Consider the following 12,837-nt stretch of genomic DNA (forward strand, 5'->3'; position numbering starts at 1 on the left):
GTTTGAACTCCAATCCAATGTTTAAAGTGTAATTAAAAACACAACTTTCAAATTGGCTTTAATAGCAAGTGTGAAATCAGGCAGAGAGAATGGTAGAGGTTTTGTGAAGTCACTTTGTGTTTTGCGTGGAAGAACAACACGAATGCATGCAATGGAAGGAAGGTGTGCACGGAGGAACAACAAAATGCAAGATAGGAAATGAGAGAGTTGGAATGTTTCACTTGTTTTACACAAAGTGATATTGGTCGCAACATGGTTAGGTGTTACACTTTCAGTTATATATCTGTTGCACGTTTCACAAGGGAAGGCTTGTTCTTAAAAGGACAAGTACACCTTGATATTCATGTGGATTGAGTGAATGCAGCAGTATCGGAAGAACACATCGGTGAAAGTTTGAAGAAAATCTGACAATCATTCAAAAGTTAGGAATTTTTAAAGTTTCTTTGCCCTCGCTGCTGGATTAGAAGACTTACAGTTTGTGATGTCACATGCGTAGAATGATATACATTGTAATAGAGTATTAAGAGAATTTCGTTTTTTGAAAAATTACACATTCCCTCGCTTTGTTACTGACATATTAATTCCCCCAGTGTTCTGAAGAGGCAAGTCAAGTGCTCTTTTATCATGCAACTAGCAAGAAAAGTGAAAATGTTAAATTTTCTTGACATCATCTTTATATCATTCTATGCATCTGACATCACAAACTATAGTAGTCTTCTCATTCAGCAATGGCAGCACTGAAATTTCTGAACGGATTGTCCCATTTTCTTGAAAGTTTCACTGATGTGTTCTAATGATTGTGCTTCATTCACTCAATCCACATGTTTGTTAAGATGAACTTGTCCTTTAATGGTGTATTTGCAAAGGTAAGAGGAACCTTATGTTGTCAACATCTTCATCGAAGTCTAGTCACATCAGATTTGCACACAAGGAACCAGTTTATGCAGTGGTTGGACATTTCTGACGCCAGATTCACTTGAGTATGTGTGAAACATTTGACCAGGAATGTGGAACCTCTCTAGCTCAGCTTGATTCTGATATGGGTGTGTGCTCCTCTAACTTCTCAACATGTTTGGGCTCTTGAGAATTGTACATGTACAAAAATTGTCATGTGATTCAGTGTCCCTGCTTATCCAGATACAGAGATCCACTCTGATCAAAAGGTTAAATGTCGTGGGATGAAGATGAGAGGCCAAGTGCACATTTCAAGCTAGAAGTTACTTTCTCATTTATTCAAACATTCCATAAATGGTGCAATGTTCAAATTCATATACCATTTTATTTTCATCATTCTTATGTGATCATATAAAAATTCCAATGTAACATAGTCATTCAAACAACGCATTAATTGCATGAACATTAGGAAGGGGGCATGGCTCAGAGACTTCAGGGTTAGATCCTGTGGTATGAGTACATTTGGTGTAACTCATGAATGAAATTCAGTGACATTTATATAAAATGAGAATAAAATTCATTATGAAAATTCTTTGTTCTTGTTGCCATAGGGTTTCTGTTCCAAATTCAATTTTTAAGGTTATGTTGAATACTCTGTTAATCTAAAGAAGTTTGAAAACATATTTCATACGAGGACATGGTGACAGTGTTGTCTGAAGTGTGTTTTCAAGGATTAGGGTCAGTGGTTAAGCTTATACAATTGACAGAAATTAGATGGTGAATCAATTTGTCAAGAGTTTATTTGAAATGAGGAGCTAATGAAGGAGTGGTCTGCTGCCAACCTAGCACTGCTGCAGCCACCACCCCTCCACCCCCACCCCTTTTGGTCTTAACAAAATTGGGGAAAAACAATCGAAAAGGGACTCGCAACATCAAGGTTTTTTGCAGTTGGTGCATTACAAAACTTGGTCAGTAGCATATTGAGGCTTACCTTGTGCTACTCTTTGAGTTGATGCGGACTCCATTTTAAATCCACAATATTGGCTGCATTACACACATTGAAAAAAAAAAAAGACATTACATCACATTTGATACAGTACCCACACCGCACGAGCAATGTAGACAAAATGTAGAGGTCAAATTACCATTGTCTACGCATCTTTAATCAGTGAAAGAAATTACCCGACAGTGGAAGGTTTCAGAAGAGGAAGGAGAATGGCAGATTGATCTGCCTGCAGCTGTACCTACCTGTTTAAAAAACAAAAACAAAAACAACAACAACAAAAAATACAAAACATTGGGCAGGGCTTGAAATTAGTGTCCTGGTGGCCCAGGACCACTAATAATTGGTGTTAGGCCACCAGATTTATCTTTTGGTGCCCCAATCAGGCAAATTAAGAGTCAAAATGGATGGTTACTTTTGCTTCTATTTTGTGCCACGAAAAATTAAGTTTTAAAGATTTTAGTGCCACCTGATGCATAGGTGAAGTAAAATTGCTGATAACTGTTTAGATACAGACACTATAATAACTTTAAGTTTTGACAGAATCACATCATTTCAAATTCATGAAATTCTTCCGTCGAGATGCTTCATTGCAACTGATTGACAAATTGCCATGCATTGACGTAAATAGGCACTGAATTGATCAGTGTTTTAGTAGCCATGATAAAAAAGAAATCATGGGCGTACATACTCGAGCGGGATTCGAACCCACGTCCTCCTGATCACCGGACAGGCGTCATGTCCACTAGGCCACCGATCTTTCGCTCGACAGCAAAGTGTTGGTTCTAATCCTTATAACGCAGCGGGTACTGCGTAATTATTCAAATTCATGAAATTCTTCCGTTGAGATGCTTCATTGCAACTGATTGACAAATTGCCCTACATCGACGTAAATAAGAATTTTTATTTTTTTTATTTTTACGTCGATACAGGGCAATTTGTCAATCAGTTGCAATCACATCAGTTGTTTAGAAGAAGTGTTCCCACATACATACATGCATGACTGGTTCAGGCGGAGTAATGGAAATGGACATTGAGAGAAAATTCTTCAAAGACTGAGAATGATGAATTGTGTTTTTTGTAAGTGACATATTACATCCAGAAGACCAGGGCCCTGATGCATAAAATTGATGGTGACTGCAATCAATGATAATTACCATAGCAACACTTCCACAGCCAATCAAAGCCAAGAAATCACCGACTGTTACCATCGATTGCGCAGTTACAATTAATTGTTAAGTTACCACAATTTATGCAACAGGGCCATGGTCTTCCTGAGATGACCAATGATATGAAGGGATGCCAAGCTCCCTTCATCTTCATGGAAAAGTTGATAAGACATCAAGAAACGTTGCAAAATGCGGACTGCATGCTACCTTGAATCAATCGGATGCCAAATTACCGTTTGTTGCTTGTTTTGTTTTGTTTTGTTTTGTTTTTTGATGAAACGAGTTCACATGCTCAGTAGAGTACACTGATTACATTTACATAAAATTTTATGAGGTCAACAATGATGGCAAAATCTGCTGTGGGTCGGTGAAAGTCTGGGTCGCGCCTGTGTCGGAGAGAATATCTTCGATGGTCCTCTTCACAGCCACAGACTGAGGGACAGCTAATGTGTGCTGCCATCTACGGCGTGCTGGGGAAACTTGTGACACCACTGAATATCTTTTGAGACCGGTGATGCACACGAGCACATTGGTATGGACATCGCATTGCAATGGGTATCCTATGTAGCACAACCAAATATTGTATGCTTCTATGGGGACTTGTCAAGTGCAACATGATATGAACTATGGACAGTCTCACAACGTGCAACATGTCATAATTACTATGATAGGCCTATGATGATGCATGGTCATCTTGAATTCAAATCAAACAGGCACACAAAAGTTCTCAGAATTATTATTTTCTGACAAATTTTCTACCACCCCAGAGCAAGATTTTTAGAAAAAGAAACAAATCTTTCTGAGAATGAAGTTTCTCAAATATTCTGATCTTAACTGTATAGCGCCACAAGCCAAAATAACAAACTAATGTTTGGATACCATTCACTGAGAGCATCTAGTTGAAATTGATTCCGCTATGACAGGAATATGAGGGACACGAGCCCAAAGAAAACAGCGCTCGTCCTCTAACAAGGGAATATATAATTTCAACTAGAGGCTCCTAAAAGTGCATTATATATTTGTTTTATATCCTCAAACATGTCTTGAAAATCACAAAATTGTTTTCACTTACCGATATCACTCCAATTTAATTGGTTGTTTGTTTACAAGCATGATTGCAGCACAGACGATCAGCGTACAGCGCGCAGCGGACGTGATTTTACCCTGTGGTCCATGAAACTGATACCGACAGCACTTTACACACGATATCGATGAATACATAATACCATGACAGTACCAAGCAGTCATATTCATGGTATACATGTATATTTCACTATTCCGTTAGTATGACGTCATAGTGTGGCACAATTTTGTTATCGGCATTTGTCTTCATCCTAACAATGCTTTGTTTGGGCACAGGTTTCCATTAGATATTTAATTTTGTTCCTGCGACAGTTGCTCCCATGAAATATCTGCACGCTGAGCCAGACATAAATTCTACACCCACAAACACCCACTAACCCTAACTCTAACCCTAACCCTAACCCTAACCCTTACCATAATCCTAATCCTTGCATCACTTGAACGAAAGATCTGAAACTCTATCACAATCTTAACATATAACCCTAACCCTAAGTCCTTAGGAGAAAATAAGACTTGAGTTATCGCAGGAACAAATGTCGTGTCACCTTGATCACATGACGCTATCACGTCGACCGCTGTGAGTTTACTCAGCGAACATGATTTTATTAATATGATATAACTTAATAAAGGGTGTGTACAGTTCTGGTCGAGGTGAGGATTTAGCTTTTAGCGTTTTGCGAGATATTCAGAAACCACTCTATGAGATGTCAAAGAGCATGCAGTTCTAAGGGGTATCAAAAGTTTATTCGATGAAAATTGGTTTTGAAATGGCTGAGATATCCCAAAACAAGGTGAAATAAAGAGATGATAATAAAGTTGTGGCATGTCGCCTTTTATTATTAGCACTTTTTTGGATATCTCAGCCATTTGAAAACCAATTTTCATCAAATAAACGTTGAATCCTTCTTAACATTACATGTTCTTTCATATTTCATAAGAGGCTTTTCATTATCTCACTTAGGAATGTTCAAAACATGAATCCCCACCTCAACCAGTACTGTACAGTCTCTTTAACCTATATCCTTCATTATGAAATCAGTTCATTGACTGGTCTTCATAGCGTCAGTGTGACCAAACATAACATTGCAATGTTGAAAACAAGCTGACCGTGACGTTGATGTTATATAGTCATCGGTATCAGCCTTGTGATAGATCACAATTTAATGTATAATGACGTCCACAGGGTATCCTTGCGGTATACTGCATGCACGATCGTCTATGCTGCAATACGTAAACAAACAAAGCTAGGGGAATATTTTCGTAAGTGAAAAACGTCTCGTAATTTCATTCGAAAAGATGTGTTTTAGTATATAAAACAAATGTACCATGCACTATTTCGAGCCTCTAGTGAAATTATTGATTCCTCGATCACAGGACGAGCACTTTATAGTTTTCCTCTTTCCTATATTTTCCTCCAGCGCCCCTTAGAAAAAAAAAAATACTGCCATTCTTGCCACTTCCGAATCCATGATTTCAACTACAGTGTATACTAGCAGCTCCCAGTGCATGATATATTTTGTTTGATATGCCACGTAAACATATTATTAGGTTATTGTACAGAATATTAGCCAAAGTGCATTCAGGAAGAGATTGGTTTTATCATATATATATATATATATATATATATATATATATATATATATATAATATATATATATATATATATATATATAATTATATTTACCTCATATTTCTTATGGGCCGGAAGTCTGTGGCACTACTACGTGGAAGTTATCTAGATCATCTCCTTTTAGATTTTGTTCGAGCAATAAATCAGTCCAGGTCCATTTTGCTGTACTGTATGATTATGCGAATACAGTGTATATGTATGTATGTATGTATGTATGTATGTATGTATGTATATATGTATGTACACACACACACACACAGACACACACACACACAGACACACACACACATATGTATATATATATATATATATATATATATATATATATATATATATATGTATATATAACTCTATGTATCCTTTTGCATGTTGAACTCCCTTTATCACTGTGATATAATCATACAGTATATCAATTATTCAGATCGCGATGGAGGCCAAGACAGGAAGAAACTTGATTAAAGGGAAAAATAGAAAGCAACGTCCCCCTCAAACTTGATTTCTTGTACATACATTGTATTATATGTTAATTATATAGAAGCCTCTGGGGCTGGGGGCACAAAAAATTGGTGTCGGGCCACCAAATTTATCTTTTGGTGGTCGGCTATCGGGCAATTCAAATTCAAAATGGATTGCTACTTATGCTTTTATTTCGGACTACTACAAAGTATCTTTGTCGCGCCACCAAGATTTTATATTTGAAGACTTTAGTGGCCCGAGCAGACCAGTGTCAGTGTCGAGTCCTGATAACACACACACACACACACACACACACACACACACACACACACACACACACACACACACACACACGCACACACACACATATATATATCTCGCAGAACGGTTTAAACATTTTAAAAGTCCATCATCAGAGTGAACACCATAAAACCTTTCCAATGATATCTCGCTTGTTGCAAAACATGGAATATACTTGAAGTTATGACTGAATTTTTTTTCTCTTTATTTTTGCTGTTGTTGTTTTCCGCAAACATCTCAAATTGACAGGATCACTGAGTTCACTCAATTTGCAATCAAACTCTTCAAATATATATATAATTAGATATACCTGTTTCTATTTTTTTCCTTTTATTGTTATGCGATTACAGCGCAACGATTACTTTACATTGTTGAACATGCGCACCAGCCTCGGGAAATAATACAGTGTACCCCTATCCTGAAGGAAATTAAGTGTAAGACAAAAGTCATTGTCATTATACATATTCAGCAATTTCTGCCTAATGACACAAAACAAGGCTTGTCTGGGCTGGAGCAAATTGTAAAACTAAAAATCATTTTATAGATATTCATACATTTCATGTGGACTGGTATACTTTTGTATTTACTGTTTTGTGCGTCTACATGGGCACATCGAGCAGTTTTATGGTGTAATGACGTTTAATTTTAAAATCTTCCGTTTGCATTATCAATATTCCAACAGCAAATTATGTTTTATGACAAACAGCATGTAAGGGTACTAACCTTGATCGGCATTGTGACGTTTCCCATTTAACAATATTATAATATAAATAAAACATATTAAAATGTAAATAAAACAATAGGAGATTGATATGCACACACACAATCAAATGAACATGTATACATGTTCATTTGATTGTGTGTGTGCATATCAATCTCCTATTGTTTTATTTACATTTTAATATGTTTTGTGTTCAATCTACTGTATATGCCATACGCGAGTCATAATTACTTTCAAGTTGGTGAAATCATTATTTGGTTCCCTTCTTTCAACGAATTACCCCGTTGCAGCACGCTAAACCAGAGAGGTTACGTCCCTGGCTAATGAGGACAGTAGGTCTTCAAATGCTATCTCCACCATTTTTTGTTTTGTTTTGTTTTGTTATTTCAAACGTCGAGCATTCATCTATCTAACTGATTGGCGACTTAAATTTCAGGCCGCCATCTTGGGTTGAAAAAGAGACAGGCTTCTAGCCCGAGCGACGTTGTGCGCTCCACTCGCCACAGTTCCGGCCGAATGCTTACCCACGTCTTGGTTTGCCAACTGCATGTTTTGTTTCCCTAATTACCGAAGAAGTATAATTGAAGGCAGATGGATAGTTAATGACAATAACAGACAGTCCGGTCTTCGTTTCTGATTTCCATCATTGCTGGTGAGGCTCGCTCAATATTCGCATGTCACGGCTCCCTGGTTTCGCTCATACCCGCGGCGATTGTAACGTCACGCTGCCGAGCAGTCGCCCGTGGGTTGGTTGGGGAAGTTTTAAAATAGACCCATTGAGCTATGAAGCAGGCAGAGGGGAAAATAACCCAAGAAACATCAACTTACATAAAAAGATAGCTGTTCCAAAATATACGTTAGTACTATATGATACTTCATTACTTAAATTATTCAAATATTTAAATTCTATTCGATCCCCAAAGCTCTGGGACGATCTCCATGGAAAACAAAGGGGAAGCAAGATCCACCTCAGAAGAGTATAAACAGACTGAATAGTTTGATATCATTGGGGTCTGACGAAGTGAAATAACCAGAACTAGTGACTGTGTGTGGGTTTTTTTTTTTCTCGTGACAAAATGCAAACTTGTGAAAATAACCATGAACGCAAAACGATGACACATACACATCACACACACACACACACACACACACACGCACATTATGTGTTTGTGCGTGTAAGCCTGTCCATTTTATTTTTATCTATTTTTATCTACAAAATCCTATACATATAAAATTGTACCTCCATCCATCCATACATGCATGCGTAGCCTATACATCGCAAACCCCCACCCCTTGCAAATATAATGAGAGAATACAATAAAAGCGCAGTAATAATGGGGAACACAGGCGCACATGGTGCGCGCGCATGGATGACGAGCACGACCACTCGTTCGTCGAAAGCCACCGCACAAACCCAAGGACATCAAATCTGTACGTTTTATCAGGAAATTTGAGGGGAATGTGGTAGACTGGGTCTTTCTTCAAGATCTACAAAACCTATTGTCGAATTCTTATCTACAGAAGGGTGTGTAACTGTTTTTTTTTTTCTCTCTCTCTCAAGCCGAGATAAATAACAATAAACAAAAATGAAAGAAAAATCATATCCGATTTCTAGTCCGGGTGAAATCGAATGTAATGCAGAGAGAGAGGAAAATCTGCTTCGCATTCCCCTCTCCCTGTTATCGCCATTAGCCTATTCGTAATCTTTGATGGAATGCTGGACCGTGAAAACGCATGTGCCATATTTGGTCATACAGCCGAGTAGGCAAAATCAACTCCGCTCCCCTCACCCCTCCTCGATTTTTTTTCCCCCTAATCTACACCTTACTCTCTCCCTCACCACCACCCCATCCGTGGCATCCCACCGCTGCTATTTTCTACCCATCACCCTCTTCATACCCCCCCCCATACGCAAACTCCAAATACACACACACATACCCACGCACACACACACACACACACACACACGCGCACACAAACACACACATACACACACACACACACACACACACGCACACACACACACACACATACATGCGACTATCGAAGTTTCGATCGATTGCCAATGGATACCTTGTTTCGGGAAGGGGTGGGGACCAAAACTACTGGTAATAGCCTGGATGCGTGCGTATGGGTGGGGTAGAAACGGAGGGGGTGGGGTAGACTTGTAGTTGCGCTGTACTCTTATTTTGGAGATTGCGTATTCATCCATGAAGCAGGGAGGTGGACTCTCTCTCCCACCTCCCTGCATGAAGCTTGCAATGAAGACATGTGTTGTTGTTTTTCCCCGTTAGTCTTCAGTCAAAGTGAAACATGTCTCGGTACTCCATCAAATTCTGTAAAGTTCTATTCATGTTTATCATGAACAATGCGTACATTTCATGTTTATCATGAACAATGCGTACATTTCATGTGGATGAAACTATCGAGTATTTAAAAAGCGGGCAAGAAATACCTTACAAAATGTGTCATAAGCACATGTATTGTAATAAAATGAAATGAATCTACGTATAATCTCAATCATTGTCGGAAGACGCAACGAGTGGTGTATGCGCACGCCGGTGAAATGCAGCGTCATTGGGCATTCATAATAGCATGAACTTATACATTATTATTGTATAGGCCTACAAGTATGGAGCTGAAAATAAAAGAGGATAGCAGTAAAGTCACATTCGTTACCCCCATCTTTCGAAACCTCCACCCCTCCCTAGCTACCCCCAAGGAAAGGGGTTGTTGTTAGGTTTTCCACAGGGTCATTCACTCAGAACACTAGAGATTCAATTTTTTTCTTCTTGGTGTCACCATTCATGAGTATACAATTAGCAGAAACATTGTAGCCGTTAGTGCTGCACAAATTAGTATGCCCGGTTATCTTATACGCAATGCAGTATACCTGCTACAAAGTCAAAGAACCCGTGCTATAAGGAGCACTAAAACCCATATAAATGTAATTTTCAGGGGTAGCGAGTTAGGTGGATTAGCACCAGCAACATTTACTGTGTCCCACCCCTTTTTGCAGAACAATGGCCACGTTTACATTGGTTGTTTGTGCACCGTATAATGAATGCTGTCAGATTAACCCTATATTGTGGGCGACGACTCATGAAAAAAAGGAAAACAAATAAATGAACTAGCAAAATATTCTCACATATACTAGGATATTAACGTGTTGAGAATGCAAGAATTTCATCAAGGAGCGTGGCATTGTGTTGGAAGCCTCGTGGTTTCATTGATTGCAGTGGGCATGTCGGATATTTTTTTTTTAGATAGTTCAGTTCAGTGTGAAAAAAAAAATTCTTCTGTCTGGTAAAACAAAGTAAAACAAAACAAAATAAAACAAAATCACACGATCTTTCCATGCCTTTTCCCATACCACTGTGTTCTCCTTTCATCCAAAACCAGAACAGAAACTGTAAACCAAACTGCAAATTAGTGCAATGGAAGGAATATGATATAAAACATTTTTGTCATGATCTGGATCTGGTAAATCACTATTATTTTTTTAATCCTTTGAAAATAAAAGTGTCAATGCTTTACATTAAGACATAACTTGAAAGATACTAAAGATTTTGTACATTACAACAGCATTCACATGTACAAAATAGTGAGATGACGAGCGCTCTCCTAATCTCGAGATTTTTGCGAGCGTTCACACGCTCAGAAATAGCGGAATAGTAGTGATCGCGATCCAAATCTAAAGATTTCTTCTTTTTTTTTTTGCCAGCGTTCATTCAGACAAAAAAAGCTCGTTAATTGCCGATCAATAAATCAACAAATCTATTGTTCTTGCGCCTCACAAAGGTGTAGTCGCACGCTGTTGTGATGTGCGTTTTGAATGCTGGAATATAAAATCGAAAATTAAAAAAAATATATATATATAAAAAGCTGTTGATTTTGGCCGAGCATTCACACCGTCGCCGCAGGGCAAATAAGCGCGCTAATTGAGAAATATGCGCAAGATTTCTTGGATTTCTTGGACAGTATTTACAATAAGGCATACACACAGTTATATGTATTACAGAATATGGAAAAATACTATAGCTATATCATTGTTTTGAGGGAAAGAAAAAAATAAATATATAACACAGAGGTTTAAATTGATACGGGAAAAACCAGAGGCGTTGATACAGCAAGGTAGTTTTGCAGCAGAACATTGGAGAAACATTGTACAAACATATACGGGTGGTTTCAATGATGTATGAGTACCTGCGGGGTTCAAGCCGAAGGAGATAGTGGAAAATCAGTGCCAGAAAGTGGGAGTCATATAACAATCTTCAATGTAAATTTATACCACCAAATTATAAGAATTAAATGGGTACAGACGACTCATACGAAACGGGGGATTTACAAATGTTTGAATTATTCTTACAACAAAAAAATAATGAGAAAATATATATGAATATATATAAGTGCAGTATAATGTCGGAGAAATCCACTGTCCTTGCGAAGGCATCGTATGCCAGGAACGAATAGACTAGAAAAATAATTATGTTTTACATATTATATAGACCAAATGAGGTAGATGCCGGGATCTGCAGCAGCGAGGTACTCCCAAAACCTGCTTGCTGCACCTCGGCGAGGTGGAAAGTGGCAAGTGAAGTTTATAAGCCTCTCTTTTCAATAATAAAGACTAAACAAACATATATCCATAAGTACGTATCATATTGTGCAGCAAGTAATAATTCCGTATATAAGATATAGAATATAAAAATGAATTCCGTATATAAGATATAGAATATAAAAATGAATTCCAGTATAAGCCGCTTAACTACTGTTACAGGGATAGATCAATTACAATCATGAATCAAATTGTTTTCGTTTGTTTGGTTCATGGTGGCGCTGATAACTATCTATCACTATGTGACGAATTTTGTTCTTTAGCAACTACGTAAATTAGCCTTTTCGCAACATGAACTCTGTGCAAGATACCATTCGATGAATTAGGATTGGCTCGAGCGGAGTAATGTCTATCCATGTGGCTATCTCCATGGTTTATCTTTGGTTTCTTAGCGATTCATCGCCTTTCCCAACAATTCCAGTGTCCGCAACTTCGAACTTTTAGATCTAAATAACTGTGTTGTGATCTATGTCGTGATAGCTTAGTTCAGTACACGCCCCCTTACTGTGTGAGGAAGTCATCATCGAAACGTGGTGTTTTCGGGGATCATCATCTGTAAAATCAACCATATCCAGGCTCGTTTGTTTACACTGGATGCCGATTCCTTGTGGCATGCATGGCTCACACGGTTCGCTTTGTTATGCAATAGCAGTATAGTTGCTTTTCAAACCAAGGCAGTAAAGTTCAGACTTCCGGCGACCTCTTCTGGAAGGGGGACTGTGATTGGTCATTTAGTACCCCCAATGATTGACATACGTCCCCCTGCAGATGATAGTGCTTACAGTGCAGACTGCAGCCTGCCCAGTGTAATGTACATGACGGTACATACATACCGAGAATCTACGCTGAACCTATGGAATGAACCTATGGAAGATCGAGCGTTCCGAGTATCGGAAGCTGCACGTTGTATAGCCAGAGTCTGGGAGTTTATGTGGCCAAAAAGTTACGCATGGAAAAAGAATA

The sequence above is a fragment of the Diadema setosum genome, chromosome 5, assembly GCF_964275005.1.
Source record: "Diadema setosum chromosome 5, eeDiaSeto1, whole genome shotgun sequence".
In the NCBI taxonomy this organism is placed as follows: domain Eukaryota; kingdom Metazoa; phylum Echinodermata; class Echinoidea; order Diadematoida; family Diadematidae; genus Diadema; species Diadema setosum.